The 11870-nt window shown below is 48.0% G+C and overlaps 1 long non-coding RNA gene across 1 annotated transcript; it reads left to right on the top strand.

The window, feature by feature from the left end:
- Positions 1-5035: 5035 nt before the first annotated feature.
- LOC112448886 (uncharacterized) lies at positions 5036-10542 on the top strand. Its single transcript, XR_003037354.2, has 3 exons — positions 5036-5272; positions 8764-8858; positions 10390-10542. It is a non-coding gene; the product is annotated as an uncharacterized lncRNA (long non-coding RNA).
- Positions 10543-11870: the final 1328 nt, after the last annotated feature.

The raw sequence follows: 11870 nt of genomic DNA, 5'->3' as shown, positions 1-11870 counted from the left end.
TGAAGTGGAAGCCAGAGGCAAGAGCTGCCCTATAAGGGATGGCTGGATGCCATGTGTCAATGGAGGGCCAGAAACACACCAGTTTCTATACCCAGCACAATACAAGTCAGCATAACTCAGAGGAGGCTTGAGTTGGGCACCAAAGCCAGATGGTGGGCAGAGGGAGGAGGGGTGGAGAAGGAGCCCCTCTCTGGCCATGGTGCCTCCATTTAAGTTCAAGAAATGGAGGCCTTAAAACACACTCTATAAAAATTAAACATAGAATTACCATATAAATCTGGCAATTCCACTCCTAGGTACACATCCAAGAGAACTGAAAGCAGAGATTCAAACAGATACCTCTGTACACTCCTGTTCATAGCAGGATTTTCACAGTGGCCAAAACATAGAAGCAGCCCGTGTCCACCGACAGATGAATGGATAAGCAAAACACGGTATATACATAGAGTGGGATATTATTCCGTCTTTAAAAGGAAGGAAATTCTGACACGTGCTGCAACATGGGTGAATGCTGAGGACATTATGCTGAATGAAGTCTGTAAGCCACTGCCAGAGGGACAAATACTGTGTGGTTCCACTTGTATGAGGTACCTGGAGCAGGTGCCTAAAATGCCGCCTGGTACCCAGGACAGAAACTAGAACGGTGGCTGCCAGGGGCTGGGGGAGGCGGAATGGGAGTTACTGTTTAGTGAGTGCAGAGTTTCAGTTTGGGAAGATGAGAGAGTGGAGAAGGATGGCAGGGATGGTTGTGCGACAATATGGATGTATTTAATGCCATTGAATTGTACAGGTAAAACAGTTAAAATGATCACTTTTATATTACGCGTATTCAGCCCAGTGAAAACAACCAAAGCTGACATTTCCCTTACTTCTTTTTTATGTTATTTTATTTATGTATATTTTGGCTGAGCTGGGTCTTCATTGCTGTACGTTGCTTTCTGTAGTTGTGGCGCGCAGGGGGCTACTCTTTGTCGTGGTGGACACGCTTCACTGTGGTGGCTTCTCTTATTGCGGAGCACGGGCTCTAGGGCGCCCGGCTTTCAGCAGCTGTGGGTGGCAGGCACTGGAGTGCACGCTCAGTAGTTGGGACACACTGGCTTAGTTGCTCTGCGGCATGTGGGGTCTTCCTGGACCAGGGACTGAACTCCTGTCCCTTGCATTGGCAAGCAGATTCTTAACTGCTGGACCACCAGAGAAGTCCCTCCTTTACTTCTAATAAAAACCTTTCCTAGCTAAAAGGCAAAGGCAACCGCCCTCTGTTATTGAGTGCTGTGTGCCAGGCTTTAGGCAAATGTATTCCATTCATCATCTATTTTGTCCTTTGCAAAAATCACATTGGTAATTATTTCTCCCGTTTTCCACATAAGGAGGTGGAGTCTCACAAGAAACTTACCCCAGGCCTTACAGCTAGGAAGGAACTTGAACCCACCTCCTTAACCACTATTCTCAGAGAGGGAAATCCACTTACCCAGGAACACACAGCCGGAAAGTGGCAGCTCCAGGCTTGTCAGACTCTCCTTGGTCCAGGGGCAGAGTGAAAAGATGGGAAAAAACAGACTTTGGCTTATTTGACCTCTGGGCAGAGTGGAGAGGCAGCCCGGAGGCTAGCAGCGAAGGCCCATAAGAGGCTGGTAGGGAGCCCAGCCTTACAGTGGATGCCTTTCATCTTTGAGAGTCCCTGGGACAGCTTTTCCGCCCTGGGTTTTACTGCCTGCTGGGAGTTGCAAGGAATCAGAGCATGTCCAATAAATGTTTTATTCCATCCTGAGTTGGCCCTCTTGGGCAAAATAAGCGCCTTTCTCTAGGAGGAAATGAAGGGCTGAGCATTTCTAGGGCACCTACATAGGGAATGGTCTCTTTATTTCACATGGAATGACCAGCTCAGAGAGATAAAGCAGCTTGCCCAGGGCTACACAGCCAGTCAGCCCCCAGGGTTCCCAGCTTCTGGCCCTGGAGTCCACATTGCTCCACTCCACTCCAGAGCTGTCTGAGAGCTGGGCTGTCTCCCTCTCAGCCTCTGGGTCTCCCTTCTCTGTTCTAACAGAGGAACGCTCAGCAGGCTGTGGGCACTGAATTGCTAAGTCATCAAAAATCTCTGAAGGTGACTTTTCTTAGAAAGGCCCTCTGTGATGGGACTCCCTGCCTGCTTCTCCAGCCTCATCTCCCACCAGCCTCTGCCCTCCTCCTCCCCCAGTTCCTCTGAGCCACTGTATTCTTCCTCACTCCAGGCCTTGACCTCTGCTGCTCCCTCTCCTAGTGGCTCCCTGACCCCCCACCTTTGCCAACTTAACAGTGGTTCACTCTTAGATCTCAGCTTGCATGCCACTTCTTCTGGGAAGCCTTCCCTAATCCTCACCCTGGTCAGCACCTGCACCCTCTACCATGCGTGTGCATGTACACACGCGTACACACCCCTACACACTTGCACATACACACTCATTCTCACACACATAGACACTCACACACTCATACTCAAACACAAACACATCTTATCTAGTGTCCACTGTTGCGTCCCCAGTGCCTAAAACACCGCCTGCTACAGAGCAGAGCCTCAGTAAATTCTGACAGATTGAAAAAACATATGAAAAGAATGGCATCAGATTCAGTTAACAATCCTGGATTTGTCGCTAAGTAGATGAAGAAGCCTTGGGCAAGATGTTTAAACTCTTTGGGACTCAGTTTTCTCATGGGTGAAATGGGTATAAAAAAAGAACCTTCCTCACAAGGTGCGTGGAGTCAATAAGCGATTCTATGTAAAGTGCTTGGGGGTGTCCCCGGTGGCTCAGTAAAAAAAGAATCTGCTTGCCAAGGCAGGAGACCTCCTGATCCAGGAGGATTCCAATGCCGCAGACCAACTAAGCCTGTGTGCCACGAGTACTGAGCCTGTGCTCTGCAACAAGAGAAGCCACTGCAATGAGAAGCTCGTGAACTGCAACTAGAGTAGCCTCCACTAGATGCGACTAGAGAGAAGCCTGTGCAACAACAAAGACCCAATACAGCCCCCCCCCCAAAATTAATTAATTAAAAATAAATAAATAAACTGCTTGGCTGTGACCTAGGTCATAGCAGGGCTTTAGTGAACCTTTGGCATTGCTGTGCCTTGAGTCATAGCCCTCAAGTATCCTCTGTTGAGGAGGAAGATCACATGTGCAGAGATCAATATTCACTTCCAAAATCTGTGAGCTGCTGAATTGGAAGTCTGAGGCATACAAGCACCTTGGCTTTCAAGGACTTTGTGATTCAGTGGTGGAGAAAGACCCTAAATAGACAACAGTGCCTTAGCAGACTATGTAGAGGGAGTTCTCATAGGAGCCCCAAGGATGGTCTCTCAGATGATGTGAGGCTGGAGCTTTGCCGGGAAGGAAAAGTTAAGTTTTCCACGCAGAGATTTGGGTGCAGGGAAGTCCTGTGGGCAGAGGGAAGAACATGGGCAAAGGCCAGAGTTATTATTAGGAGCAGTGAATCGATCGAAGGACTGGTGCCTGCTGGGGGCTAGAAAAGACTCAGGGGAAGGTGAGGGACAGCCAGTAGGCCAAGGTGGGCCATGGCAAGGTTCCAAGCACATTGAGGGTGAGTATTAGAGGGTGAGATCCTCAGATTTACTGTCTAGAAAGAGTGTGAACAGGGCTTAGCCTGGCAGAAGAGATTCTTTAGAACATGTTCCCCCTAAGTTCATAGAAATTAAAGTCTTTGGTTTAGGGGATCAGGTATAGCTTGCTTCCTCTGGCTCTGCTCCTTAGAACTGGGTGGCAAGTGGCTTCTTGAGTCTGGAGACCCCATCTGTAAGTCAGATAAGAAGGGTGACTTGCAAGGGTGCTGAGAGGACTTGATGAGATTCTGAGTGTGCAAGTGCCCGCATGTAGCAGTCACGCCACAGAGGCTGGCTCCTTCCTCCTTGGGCCTAAGGAAAAATTTACCCCAATTATCCCAAGGACTCGGGTATGACCAAAGCTCCAGGTCTGTTTTGTACCCATTGTGTGTGTGTGTGCTAAATCATTCCAGTCATGTCTGACTCTTTAGCGACCCCATGGACTGTAGCATGCCAGGCTCCTTTTTCCATGGGATTCTCCAAACAAGAATACTGGAGGGGGTTGCCATGCCCTTCTCCTTTTTTTTTTTTTTTTTTGGTTTCTGCAAGATGAAAGCACAGTCACTGGTGTGCAAATATAGTGTGAGGTTAGACTGTATTTTTAGGAGCTGGTATGTGGTGGTGATTAAGTCGATAAGTCATTTTCAACTCTTGCAACCCCCATGGACTGTAGCCCACCAAGCTCCTCTGTCCATGGGATTTCCCAGGCAAGAATACTGGAATGGGTTGAAATTTCCTCCTCCAGGGGATCTTACCAACTCAGGGATCAAATCTGTGTCTCATGCACTGCAGGCAGATTCTTTACCAATTGAGCCACCAGGGAAGCCCTTTGTGCTTGTAACTTAACCAGGCTCATTTCAGAAGAAGCCTTTGGGATTTTCCAGTGCATACCACTTACTAAAGGCACCTTCCAAAGTGGGTGGGGCATCATCACGTGTGCAGACCTGGCCATCTCAGGCAGAGGCAGGTGGACCTTCGTAGCTGCACATCACAGCTGCCCATCCCTGGTCCCAGGGTTTAGAGACAGAGAAACACAGACCCCTGTGCTTAGGGAGACGTCCCTGGTACAAACCTTCCATCCACCTGGCTAGTCCACCCTCCAGGACACAGGTAGATCAGGGCCTTCAAGGAGATTCAAGGCATATTGGGTGCAAGCTATGAGTCCAAAGAGCTTACAGAGTAGCTGGAGATATGTAACGTTCCCTCCTTCTCAGTGCTGTACACACATTAAACACCACTCTTGTCCCCTACAAGGTAGTGCTTTGTTAATAATAATCACATTGATCATTTACTGAACCTTACTATGTGCCAGGTGCCTTGCTCAGTTCTATCCTTGGGCTGTTTCTCTTTCAACATTATCAAGTATATACACTTGTCAGTCCCATTTCACCAATGAAGAAACTGAGATTCACTTGCCAAATCATCCAGCTGGAAACTGGTGGACTGGGACTTGAATCCAGGTTGTGGGCATGAAAGCCTTCACTCGTAGCTGTTTGTTTAAAAAGTCCCTGTCTAGATAAGAAGATGGAGGAAACAACGCTATTGGCTGGGCAAAGGCTGGGCTTGGTTGGGATCTGGGAGGCAGGTAGGGGTTCTGCAGGAGGTTGCTAAGCAACAGGATGGAGACACTGGAAATACAGAGCAAGGACTAGTCCCACTGGGACTGCACTTCCAGAGAGCAAGGTGGGAAGGTGGGGACTGGGGGACCCCTGCCTGATACTTCTCACAGCCCAAACTCAGCTCTCACCAGACCCATCTTCTTTTGCCCAAAGACCTTAGCTGACTCTATTGATGTAAGGACAGAAGTCCACATCCCTTGGTGTGCCACTCAAAGCCCTTCACAAGCTCTCCACGCCTAAGCCTCTGGCTCCACCACTGCCATTCAGTCCATCTGAGAGCCTCACTTGTCTTTCATAACCCTATGCCTTTGCACATGTTGACTGTTCTGCCTCAGTTCCTCTTCCTGCCTTTTCCATTTGATGAACTCTGGCCCATTCTTCCATACCTTGCTCACACATCAGGGAAGCCAACTCAATCTCTCCTACTGGGGACATCTTTCTCTCTCTTCCTCTTTTTCTCTATCTCTACCTTTATCTCTGTCAGAGACTAGGTCACAGGAAAGGTTTGGGAAACAATCAATGAACCAATCGATGGACCAAGGCTACAGCTATGCTCATGCTATGCTATGCTAAATCACTTCAGTCGTGTCTGACTCTGTGCGACCCCATAGACGGCAGCCCACCAGGCTCCCCCGTCCCTGGGATTCTCCAGGCAAGAACACTGGAGTGGGTTGCCATTTCCTTCTCCAATGCATGAAAGTGAAAAGTGAAAGTGAAGTCACTCAGTCGTGTCTGACTCTTAGCGACCCCATGGACTGTAGCCCACCAGGCTCCTCTGTCCAGGGGATTTTCCAAGCAAGAGTACTGGAGGAAGCTCAAATGCTGTTCCTGGGAAAGAAGAGAACTGAAAGTCACTGGGAGAGGTCAGGGTGGCTGACAGGATAGTCTAGTTCCCTTTGACTGGCTAAATTAACAGACTTCACAGTTTTTGTCTCAAGAAATATTTTTAATGGGCTTCAGATGATTAATTCCTTGACAGCCTCTCCACACCCATAACTTCCAAAGGGGTCGCATACCCCTGCCTTAATTCAGAAATCTCCCTCAGCTCTGCTCACTCACTCATTCGTTCTGTGAATCAGGAGAGGTTCAGTTCTGCTGCAGTAACAACCCCACCCCACCCTACCCCCACCCCGTATCTCAGTGGTTTATCCTGTCTGCACGCTTCAGGTTGACTGGAGACAGGACCTTTGCTCTATCTATATTATTCCCCTCAAGGACCCGAGCTGCGCAAAGCTCTTTCTCCAGGCTTCTGTGATTGCTGAGGCAGGGAAAAGTGAGCACCACAAATCACTTGCCAGCTCTTAAAGCTTCTGTTCGGAGGTGATTCATGTCATTTCAGCTCATATTGTACTGGCCAAGACAAGTCAAATAACCACACCTAATTCTACATATGGCAGAGAGGTACAATTCCAGCATGTGCCTTGAAGTCAAGAGGCTGAAATATTCAGCAAGTTACATTAAATACCACCCCACCCATCACCTTTTACTGTGCGTCTACTATGTGGCATGCATGGCAGGAGTTCCTGAACTGGAGGGGGCAAGTGTTCTGCTCACTTCTTACCTGGGACATCACCTATGACCCCTTTCCACACTGTCTCATGTCGCCAAAACTCTGCACACGTACTTCTTTCTGCTTCAGATGCTCTTTTTCTTTTTAGCACTTGGAAAATTCTCATCCTTCTTCCTTCTCGTCCTCCCTCCCTTCCTTCTTTCCCTCCCCGCCTTCCTTCTTTCCCTTAATAAATATATATCGAGCACGGCAGTGGTTCATCGCAGTGCTTGGTGTTTCAAGATCCAGCTCAAATGTGTCGTGTGTTCTTGGAGGTCTTCCCCGATCCTCCCACTTCAGAAACAAGTGCTCTGGGGTCATAGCACCTTGAATATTCCTCTGCGTGTCCCTTTAGGTTGTAAGTATCTGCATCCACACTGTCTACTCACTAGGTTATGAGATTTGCAAGGTCAAGGGCTGTCTCTCATTCATCTGTCTCCCCAGTCTCTGTGCTTTGGCTCAGAGAAGGATTGTCAACTGACTGGCCAACTGGCTGATTGAATGAATGAGTGATGAATGAATGGATGTTCAACAGTAACTTGCATACAAAGTAGGAAATGACTTCCCACTGCATGCAAAACAAGATCCAAATGCTTTTCATGCCTACCAGGTCCTGCTTGACTTGACCTGGCCTACCATGTTCCAGTTCTGATCATCTTTCAGACCATCAAACACCAAGTTCGTTCTTGGATCAGGGCCCCTGCACTTTTCATGCCTTCCCCCAGGAACACTCTGTTTCCAGGTCATTACTGGGCTGGCTCCCTCTCCCAGCCCAAATGCTACCTCCTTGGAGTGCTACCTTCCACCACCGCAGTCTAAAAGTAGTCCCAACTGTTCTCTTGGGCACATCACCTGTGTTTTGATTTTGGCTGGACTGGGTCTTCATTGCCGTGCATGGGCTTTCTCTAATTGGGGCAAGTGGGAGCTACTCTCTAGTTGCGATGTGGGGGCTTCATATTACAGTGGCTACTCTTATTGCGGGGGGCTTCCCTGGCGACTCAGTGGTAAAGAATGCAGCTATGCAGGAGCCGCAGGAGATGTGGGTTCCTTCCCTGAGTTGGGAAGATCCTCTGGAGGAGGGCATGGCAACCCATTCAAGTGTTCTTGCCTGGAGAAGCCCATGAACAGAGGAGCCTGGCGGGCTATGGTCCATAGGATTGCAAAGAGTCGGACGTGACTGAGCAACTGAGCACAGATGCACTCTCGTTTGCAGAGCGGGCTGTAGGCACACTGGCTTCAGTAGTTGTGGCTCATGGGGCTTCGTTGCCCCGTGTCCTGTGGGATCTTCATGGACCAGGGATGGAGCCTACACCCCTTGCATTGGCAGGTGGATTCTTAACCACTGGACCACAAGGGAGGTCCCAACACCCATGCGCACATACAGCTGAAACCCCACATGGCGATCCCTTAGATGAGACAAAGTTCTTGGCCTGAGTCAGAGAGGTCCTGCAGGCTGTCCCTTTACTTCTCTAACTCCTGGCCCCAGGCTCTGCTGCTGCCCCCACTGCCTGAGGTCTCAGCCCCACGCAGCTGTGGCATAATCCCTGGTTTTAAAGTCAGATATTGGGTGTTGGTCCTGTTCTGACTTTGAGGAGAGGGCACGGGGTGGCCATACCAAAGCTGGCAGGGCAGACAGAGGCTTCAAAGGCTGCATCTTTAACTGCTGGTTGCCAGGTAGCAGGGAGACCAAGGGGCTGGAGGCCGGGTGGGGGGTAGCTAGAAGCAGGCAGTGCCCACACGTGCTGGGGTTGGGGAGGGGGCTGTCTCCCCTGCTGAGGCAAAGCAACTTCGTATTTCCTTTCTTCTCTGGGTAGCAGGCGACAGGTGAGAGCTCCTTAATGGCAGTCTGGGGAAGTGTCATCACTGGGTTCCCTGCAACCGACATGGGACATAATGGACTACAACTATACCCTCATGTTCTCCCAAAGCCTGTCTTCCTTGCAGTGTGGGGAAACCAGCCCTCTCCTAACCTCCTAACTTCATTAGTTCTTTTTTTTTCCCCCCAGAAGCAACTTTGCAGCCTGTAAACATGCTTCAAAGAAGCACACCCTGGGCCTGACATTTCTCCTTTTAGTGATGTGCCCTGCAGACACAAACGCAAGTATGCACAGATCCACTCAGTAATGTGTTCCTTTAGGTGTTCACACAAAATAATTTATTGACAGTCTACTGTGTACCAGACCCTGAACTAAGCACCACCGAGATAATCTCATGAACACACAGACAAGATCCCTTTAGGTTCGCTTAAAAACTCTCAGAGCTTAGTAAGGGAGAGAAATATTGAATAAGCCATTCACAGAAGTGCTCAGTTGAGATTATAAATACTTCAACTAAGGAGTGTAGGGCACAACAGGACAGAGTTCAAGAATCCTTCCAGCAAAGTTTTTTTGTAAATGATAAAAGGCAACAGGCAAAGTATGCATCGACAGGGGAGTGGTGAGAAAAATTATGGATCTGTACTTTGAATTATCATGCACCTACGTCTTTGTCAGTTTGGTTTGCTGTAACAAAAACACCATAGACTGTGTGACTTTAAAACAACAGCAGAAATTTGATGTTTTAAAGTCACAACTTGTCACACAGTTTTGGAAGCTGAGAAGTCCAAGATCAAGATGCTGGCAGATTTGGTGTCTTGTGAAGGCCCATTTTCTGGTTCACAGATGGACATCTTCTCACTATAACCTCACATGGCAGAAGGAAGGCAGGGGAGGGAGATCTCTGGAGTCTCTTTTATAAGGGCACTAATCCCATTCATTAGGGCTCCACCCTCATGACCTAATCACCTCCCAAAGGCCCACCTCCAAATACCCTCACAATGGAGATTATGTTTCAACATATTAATTTTAGGGGGACACATTCAGTCTAAAGCCACCTGTTAGAAAGAACGAGGCAGATTTTATGAATTGACAGTGAACGATGTTCTTAATATAGTGTTAAATTTTTGTAAAGGTGTGTGGTATGCTTTATTTCTGTAATGCTAACAATTATTATGATACTTGTGTGTGTTATTAATATTTGCATGGGGAAAGACTGGAAGAATATGTTCCATATTGTTAACAGCTGTTATTTCGGGGGAGGGGAATACCTGTGACTCACACATTGTAAATGTTCCTATGATGTTCAAATTGTTAAAAATAGGCATGAATTACCTTCATAACAAGAAAAAAGAAAGGTTTGGGGGGGAAAAACTGGTGCTATTCAACCAACCATAATCAAGGAATTCAGAATGGGATCTTCCTTCTTGAAGACAAACTTTCTTCACCGAGGACTTAATCTCAAAAAAGAATCACAGTAAATGGGGTATTGAGGGGGCCTTGTAGGTCAGCATCATGCAGAGAATGGAATGTGAACTTCAAAGTTGGGAAGAACTGAGTTCTAATCCTGGCTGTTCCATTCTTTAGCTGGTAGATCTGTGTAAATCACTGGGTCTCTTGGCTTCCTCTCCTACAGGAAGGATATAATAACTTCTTCACAGGGTTGTTTGTAGATTAAATGAAATGCTACATTAGAATTTTCTTGGAAAGCTAAGACTCGGTGATTCTAAATAGAGGGAATGTCTTTGCCAGACCTGGAAACATCATATGGAATTGTTGGAAGAGAAGAAATAATTTTACTCTTGGCTCTTCTTGCAGGGAATTGGAGTTTGCTTACATCATCCACCTAGGAAATTTCAGTAACATGTCTGCTCGTTGATAAGAAGCAGTGATTTCAGTGTGCTTCCCTCGGCATCCCTCTCTGGCACAGAGAAAGTATCAGAGTTTATTGACAATAAATGAATGACCTACTCCAACCTAGAAGTGACTTACAGCTCACCCAATGTGACACTCAGCTAAACAATTCACTGAACAAAACCCACACCTCACTCTCCAATTAGTCTTGGTAACATTGTCTGTGAAATGTCTCAGGCATCATTCCACCAGGCACATTTCCACAGTGAGTACTGTCTTGTATTATATGGAATCTGGGGGATACTTGGATGTAAGCTGCATCTTAGGGCTCTGTTCAAGGGGTCTGGCTTCTGTGAGTGTGTACTCAGTTGCTTCAGTCGTGTCCAACTCTTTGTGACCCTATGGACTGTAGCTCGCCAGGTTCCTCTGCGCATGAGATTTCCCAGGCAAGAATTGATGGAGCAGGTTGCCATTTCCTCCTCCAGGAGGCTTTCCTGACCCTGGGGTGGACCCTTTGTCTCCTGCATTGCAGGCAGATTCTATACCCACCCTGGCTTCAGTGGTATCTTCAAATCACAAGAAAAAAATAGACTTGTCATGAGAAACTCAGAGAAGATATTATTGCATGTTTACTACATACAAGGCATTGTTGTAGGCCCTTTTTCTGGATTAACTCACAATTCCCTACAGTATATACTGCTATTATTCCCATTTTACAGGTGAGAAAACAGAGTCCTGCTGAGAGTAAATTTCCCAAGGTCACATAATTAGTAAGGACTCCAACTAGAGCCATCAGACAACACAAAGGTGACAATCACTGTCCCATTCATTGAATGCCCACACGTGTCTGACTTTGGGTATAACGCTTCCAACCTATCTTGCAAATCTCCCAAGTCCCCAAGGGTAAAGAGCAGAATCTCACTTTGCAAGTGAGGAAAGTTGCCCAGAGGCTCAGTGGCTTGCCCAGGCACACAAAGCCAAAATGTGACAGCAGTACAGGACAGGACCCCAGGTCCTTCTGGCAGTCTGAGTCTAGATTTTGAGGTTTTCCTACCATGTGGACTCAGCCAGCAGGTAGGTGGTTAAAAACTGAAACTAGGGGGCACCTGGGCCTCAGAGCTTCGCTTAGACATGTGAGAACCAGGTGGGTAGTGGTCACACTGAGCCTGGGCCCTACCTGCCTGGGGCATTGGGCTTCTTTGTCCCTCCCTTCCCCTGAAGTCAGGGTAAGTCCAGAAGTCTGGCAGCCTGAGGCTATGGCTGGACCCAGGAAAGTCCGGCTTGGGGGTTGCCTGTCCTGGCCCAGCCCGGATGGCCTTCTTGGTGAAGTGAATGAAGCTACCCAGGAACAAGCCCAAAGTGGAGATAAAGGCTGATGGAAGGGGGGCTGTGGTCCCCACTGGAGGGGCAGAGGCATCACAGAGAGGCAGGGACTCCTCTTCAGT

This window comes from Bos taurus, chromosome 11 (genome assembly GCF_002263795.3).
Source record: "Bos taurus isolate L1 Dominette 01449 registration number 42190680 breed Hereford chromosome 11, ARS-UCD2.0, whole genome shotgun sequence".
NCBI lineage: Eukaryota > Metazoa > Chordata > Mammalia > Artiodactyla > Bovidae > Bos > Bos taurus.
The sequence above is the reverse complement of the archived record's forward strand: the minus strand, read 5'-3'. Positions and strand labels throughout refer to the sequence as shown.